Raw genomic sequence first — 7,160 nt, 5'->3', positions numbered from 1 at the left:
ATGATCTGTAGCCCATGGTATGTATAGTAAGAAGACAAAATACGATCCACTGTCTGACAATGCAGTAGAGTCTACAAACTGTCATAATCAATATCAACTGTCACAATACCCAAGAGCTTCCCAGCATTCACAACAGCTATTCTGACACAGTTAATAAATCACTGGAAAAAGCCTGGTGTCAGATACCACACAGCCTCCTTGTTCCACGAGCAGCACAAAAGAAAACTGGGCACAGACATATAGCTGCAAAATGAAGTGGTGTTTTAAAAGCCAACCCAGCTTTGTGCAACCCTGTTGCAGAGCATTAAAATAAAAAGAGAGTAAAAAAGGAGCAGAGCATGTGTACTATAGGCAACAAAAGAATGGCACAGCTATAGAGCTGGCTGGACAAGCGCCTCTTTCATATCACCAGTTAGGCTGAGAGCAGCATCACAGGATCTGATCATCTATTCATTCAGAAACTCAAGGAAAGTTGAAACAATCTGTGGTTTTATGAGACCAAATTAGTATCTATCCTACTTTCAACAGACAACATTCGCTTTGAGGTTGGGAACAAGTACGATAAAAAAGTGGATTTTTTTGGTCTTTTCTGGGAAATTACTTAAGCCCTAAATACCCAGTAATGTATGTTTTTTGAGATGTACAGTTGAAACACTCCATGAATGTTTAAAATGTTTCCTGCCAGAAATGCCAGATAATTATCATTAGGAAGTACTATTTTGAGGAGTGGCAATACTATTTTGTGTGGCCTTCAGTGTTTGGGATGCCCACCATATGCAGCTACCAATCTGCTAAAAAGGCTCAAACCATCTGAGTTTGCAAAGGTCTTATGACACAGCTGTAAGAAGTCCCTATCATGTTATGGCAGGTGCAAGATGGTTTCAGTCAGGGGTGTGAAACAACCTTCGAGTTTCTACACTGGAAAATTCTGGCTACACTTTACTCTTTGGAGGAGATCGTGGAACAGATGAGTGCACACACATTCCCCAGGCTTAGCTGTCACCATCTTGTAGGGCTTCAGCAAACCAGCTGGATGCAGGAGTCTTCCTGAAGGAGCTCTGAACACTCAGATCATGCTGGCAGATGGGATGTGCAGGCATCCTGCAAAGAGCAATTTGAGCAGACAGCCTGGATCTTAGCAGCCCAAGCCCGCCTGGACAGCCTGGAAAGGGAAACACGGGACAGACCAAAGGGAAAAATAAGGATTCAACCAATCCTTTTGTTGGCTTGACTCCTAATTCCCTGTACCAATGGCTTTTGTCACTTTGTCCTCAAGTTTTTCTTCCATAAAATAGGGATAAATAGCACTTAATGTGTACACTGTGAAGTACAAATGATGTACAGAGGGTACAGATGATGAAACGGTGAGACACTGGGGTAACAAAAGCAACACAAATGTCCCTAAGAAATCATAAAAGGTTCTTTTAAGAGCTGTGGCAGCCAAGTTTATCAAAAACAAGGTGGAAAGATTAAAATAAGAGTCTTAATGTCTCACAGACCCATGAAAGAACAAAGAGAATTCTGAACAGCCTGGTGGCTACACCAAAAATGTCTTCATTACAAATGTGGTCCCTGCACACTGAATTTTTATTCTGGCAATATTATTCTATGTATAATTTCCACAAAAGTGCCCTCTAGAAGGTGGATATCAAAGCAGACTGTTGTCTTTTAAATCATTGTCACTGCTGAAGAGGAGAATTAAAACTAGAATTACTAATCTTCATCCTTCATCAAAGTAATGAAAAGATCTAATAGCAAACACATACCCTGATGCATTACAAAGTAAAGAGAAAATAAGAAAGGCTGATGAAAGCCTGACACTCTCTGAAATACATTAATTACTAGAAAATTGACTAAATAGGCATTGTTTCACTATTACCTTTACTTTACAACAAACCTTATCAAATCTGATACTTTAATCTCAGCTTTCTATCTTCTGGCAGTCCATAAACCAAAGAATTTTATTATCTAGAAATGTAAACACAGCAAAGTTTAACTGAAATGCATATTTGGCAATGGCAGCACCTGGCCAGAAAGGTTCTTTTGTTTCTTTTTTGCAGAAATAAAATAATTAACACTTCTTTTTAGCTTATTACATGCAAAGGTTTTAGTACCAATTTTGAAAGCTGCATACTTTACACAAATACTTTAGCATCAGAGCTTTCTTTCACAGATACACCACCCCAAACCCATTCTAATTTTGCTTTATAACACATCTGGAAATACCAGATGTCAGTCTTTAGGACAGTCATGAAAAATCCTTGGCTAGCAATCCACAGGTTCAAATAACCTCTTGTTCTTCCCAAATCATAAGAAGCAACCGTGGCCATGGGTAGCAGCCATTGCTGGCTAACAGGCCTTGGAATGATCAAAGGAGCATCCCCATTGCTTCCAGCCATGTCTGTCCATGTGGGAGTTAACACACACCCAGTGCAGCACTAAACCTGGAATTACTGATGAGGATGCCGTGTTTTTAGTGTCCTCTCCACTGCTTGGGTGGTAGTGGCACATCAGCAGCAGAAATGAATACTGCAGGCAATGCTTGGCTGGCTGAGCAGGGCTGGCACCCAAACCACACTTCCCACTGAGCAAACAGCAGTAAAAAATCAGCAGGTGTCAATAAAAGTGAGACAGAGTGCACAGTCCTGCACTGAGCTTTAGTTTGCCTCAGAGAATCTGCCAGCATTGCAGGGCTGACTCCTTTCCTTGCATTGTGCTTCTACCACCATGGAAGCAGATCTAAAATGCATAAAATATCAGTGTGCTAATATTGTCCCTTCCAAATCATAGCTGTAGGCACTTCAAAGCTTCACTTCCATGAGTAGAAATAAGAAGTCTATGAACACCCTTAAGATAAACTCCTTAAAATATCTTCTGTGTTATGGAAAAGTTCAGAAGCTTATAATGCAAAGAAAATATCCTGAAAGAAAATGAACTGCACAGAAAATGGCAGGTGGAAACTTAAGTAAGATTCCTTGCTGAAACACCAGGAAAACATGATCAGAATGGAAAAGGAAAATGGGCATAATTGTGAATTTACAGATACCCCATCTCAGGGTTTTCCCAGTTGGCAAGCAGCCTCACTGGGGAAGTGTTTCAGGATAGAAAGTGTCTATGAGCCCAGTTTTAGTGTCCCCTCAGGGCACCCTAGAAAAGGAAGCAGGGGATGGTTTTGGTCTTAGCTTTCAACAGACAAGAGCAATGTCCAGTGGCAAATATTCTTTCTGCGTCCCTAAAGAGTCTCTGTTTTGTAGCAGGGACAGCTCAAACTGTAAAGGCCTCTTTTGTTAGAGAAAAGTGATGTTAAATGGTACAGTAACAGAAAAGTAATATCCTTGAAAAAAACATTCCACCACTTTCTTTGTAAAAACATAAATACATTGTGTATAATACCCTATTATTTCTTAGACAGGCACTAATGAATTCTGTCAAAGCCTCACTTTCCTTGGAATTGGAAACACTGCTGATGAGCAGTTCTGTCATTACGTCACGTCGGATGCAACTACAGGGAGATGACTGTCCTTGGCCACATGAAGCTTAAGTTATTGATTTTGTCCCTTTGTTTCAGGCTGCCAGTCAGCTCCCTGCATTTAGGAGCACTGACTGCCAACACAAGCTGTTGGCTTTGGAAACAATATATAAAAATAACTATCTATTATCCACACAATGCCAAAGGTTCATGTTGGAACCACTGCTCTGAAGAATGTCAAAGTCCAGATCTGCTCCCAAGCCCATTACACCAACAGGAAGATTCTCATTGACTTCAGTGGGCCTCACTCCTTGCCAAAATTTGGCCTAGAGCCTAATTCCTAGAGTCACTGCCAATGCACTCACACAGAACTTCACTCCCAACCCTGCAGCCTCAAAAAAGAACAGTCTGCCCAGGAAATGGCTCTGAAAAATCAGAAGGAAAACATGAGGGATGAGCAGGGCAAGCATGTGGACACTAGAAACATGCCACATGGACTGCACCTCCTGAGTTATAAAGGTGGTAAAGGTTTTCCTAAAATCAGGTGTCTGAATGTGAACCTCAACATCTCTCAATTTCCAGGAAGGATGAGCAGCTGCAGCAGATGCTCTGTTTTGAAAACATTGGCCAACGTTGCCCAGCATCATTTGGAGGAAAGCAGGTTTGGAGCACTCAGAGGAAGAGGGAAGACAAGGATGTGCTACCTGGTGTTACAGGGGTATTTTAGATTAAAGGGTGAGGCAGACCAGGAGGCAGCTGAGGTACATGGTGAATGCAAATGCCTTGGCATACCCTGTCCTGACTGAGCTGCAAGGAAGGGGAAAGTCCTGGCTAAGACATGTCTTTAGGAGAAAAGAAGGTATCTGGAATTAACCACAGCAAGACTGGCAGACTGAGGGAAGACAAGCAGTAGTCCACACTGGCAAGGTGACTGTGCCAGTGACCAGCCCTCCTTAAACCAGCATTAACCACATTACCTCCAGCACCTTCCTGCTGCCACTGTGGCAACTCAGAGCACCCCAGGGGTCTGTCACAGGCCACCCAGGCCGTGGGGTATGCACCTGGGTCATGGCTATGCCAGGCTGTGCCTTGTCACTGCACTGTCCCACGGCAGCATCAGCCACATCCCACCTGTGAAATGATGTCAGGGTCATTGCAAGCAATGGATCCCAAGAAGTGTGTTCAGACACTTCCAGGAAAAGCCACCTCTTCTGCTCACAGGCTGCAAGCACTCTTAATTTCAAGTCAAACCTTAATGTACTTCTTTCTGCAAAGAAAATGAGGATCTGGGACACCTGTGGAAAGTGGGCAGTGGCACCTGGGGCTCTCACCCCACAGTTCCCTCAGCAGCAATGGCTGTACCAAGCTAAATCAAACAGCTAAAAATATCCAGATTGTGGGAGGATAAATTGTGCATAAAGCAACTGTGAATGCCCAACGTGCATAAGAGAGAAAAACAAACCAATTTTGGCATCATTATCTTTAATGTAGCCTGTGCTGTTCAGGATTATTTACTTTGTACACAATACTGAAAAGAAAAAGAGCATATTTCAGTCTGCAGCATGAACAGGGAATTAAGAACAAATTGATGCCAACTGGATTGCTCAACATTGTACAAGATTGCTGTTCTGAAACCAGCACCTGCAAGCTGAGAATTTTGAAATGTTAATTGGGTTGATAACACTAGTCTGGGGGAACATTTCCGGAGGGTAGGAGGTAAAGCAAGTTGGATCTGCTGGCAGGAATAAGCACTCTTGAATTCTAACTGCAGCAAGGCTGAAGATACATCTAATTTCCTTGAACACCTTCCCACAGAATCACTTCTTGCTTTTCAGGTACCTGGTGCTCATGGGCCATAGCTTCTCCAGGGGATGAGATGCAGGCAGGGGATGCTGACAGGGATGCAGGAGCAACAGGTTGAACAAGGAAACAAGTCCCTTGTCCTGAGCAGAAAGCATGAGTAGAAGAGATTTGGGATACTTAGAGGGAAGCATGATATGTGGGAAGATAGCATGCTAACAACCAGCTCCTTACAGACTATTGAACTAAAGAGATTTTCCTCCTAGCTAAAATGTAAAGCAATTTTCCTTCTGGGCTCTGCACATCTCCCTGTACCTCAGCTGGTTTTCCTTGTGAGCAAAGACTGGCCAGACTCCTCTGCCCAGCTGCACACAGCAGTGGGGCTGGTTCCCCACCTGCACATCCTGCCCTGGGCCATGCCAGCCCCTGTGGGGTGTACAGCCCAGGAGCCCTGTCCCACTGCTCCTCCACGGCCAGCTGCAGATTCACAATGCAGATTCCAGACTCCTCCTGAAGACAAGGATTTCCATTTAATGCTAATGTCCATGGAAACGGTGCATCTTACAGCACTCATCTGACCTGTTCAGCTGAAAAACCCCACTCCAGATAAACCGGATAAATTCACAGACTGACTTGCTGGGGGCTCCAGCGCCTCCCATAAATCTTCATCTTGTTTCATGTATAATCAAAACTATTGCCTAATTACTGCAATAATTTTCTCTGAACTTTAAAGGGAGAGGGGTTTAATGTCATTCACATTTTCATTCTAATTAAATGCAAAGCTAAACGTTGTCAGCCAGAAGATAGTTTCCCAGCAGACTGGCATGGCTTGCAGCCTCATCTCTGCAGCAGTGGTGGCTGCAGTGGTGGTTGCAGTGGTGGTTGCAGTGGTGGCTGCAGTGGCTTGGGTCAGCTGTAACCAGTGATATACAGGAGTCAAAAATCCACGACAGCACTGGACAAACAACTACAGTCATGGGATGTTCCAGCATTAAATCTCCTTTCAGACCATGGTGTTCAAGTCAATGATGCATTTTATACAGAGGACATAAGAGCAGCGTGTTCACCCCGTGATGCTTTTACGTCACTTACCCCACTTCAAAAGGGACATCCCCTGTGTGGGGTGCCTGGCTGTGCTGCTGCGGGGACAACCTAGGGGTCACCACAAAAGCCTCCATTCTCCTCACAGCCACACATGCCCTGCAAACACTTTTACTCACTGTGTCTGATTAAAGCAAGAACTTTCCCAAGCAAGCCAGAGCTCTATTCAAATCTCTCTCTTTGCAGTTCCAAAGCAGGAATGGATGAAAACTGTTTTGAGGATGGCAAGGGTGAGGTGGGAAGAACTGGGGTGGGGACCTGGGAGTTTCAAAACTGGGAGCAGTGATAAGGAAATTGCTTCTCTGCCTCACTGTTTGCACCTATACTGCATATTAGTACCCTCAAAGGTACCCTTTCAAAACAGCATGAGCAAAATGAAATCTATCAGGTTTATTTTTCTAAATGTCTCCATGTTCCCATGTTGCTTTTGCCTGGAGATAGGCTCTGCTCCTTGCTGTGACCCACAGTGAAATCACTGTGGGGTGATGGGGGCACTTCCTGCTGGTTCAGGTTTGCTATCTTGAGTGGAAAAAACCAGAAGGGAACAATGAAAGAAAGACAACAGTTGCGTTTCTCTGATGTCATTTCTGTTTACAGACAAGCTTTCAAAACAGTTATGTATCAACTGGAAGTTATTGATATATGGGGTGATGCAGACTTGCTCAGCTGTCTGAAACAGGAAAACCACCACAAAATTCAGCTGTAGTAGCCCAACAGGTTGATGACTGTGCTCATGTACTATGGAGGTCCAGCTTGGGGAAATAAGAGGGTTCTTAGGCATATGGGCACT

Source organism: Sylvia atricapilla, chromosome 5, assembly GCF_009819655.1.
Source record: "Sylvia atricapilla isolate bSylAtr1 chromosome 5, bSylAtr1.pri, whole genome shotgun sequence".
In the NCBI taxonomy this organism is placed as follows: Eukaryota; Metazoa; Chordata; class Aves; order Passeriformes; family Sylviidae; genus Sylvia; species Sylvia atricapilla.
Note: the sequence above shows the minus strand (reverse complement) of the source record.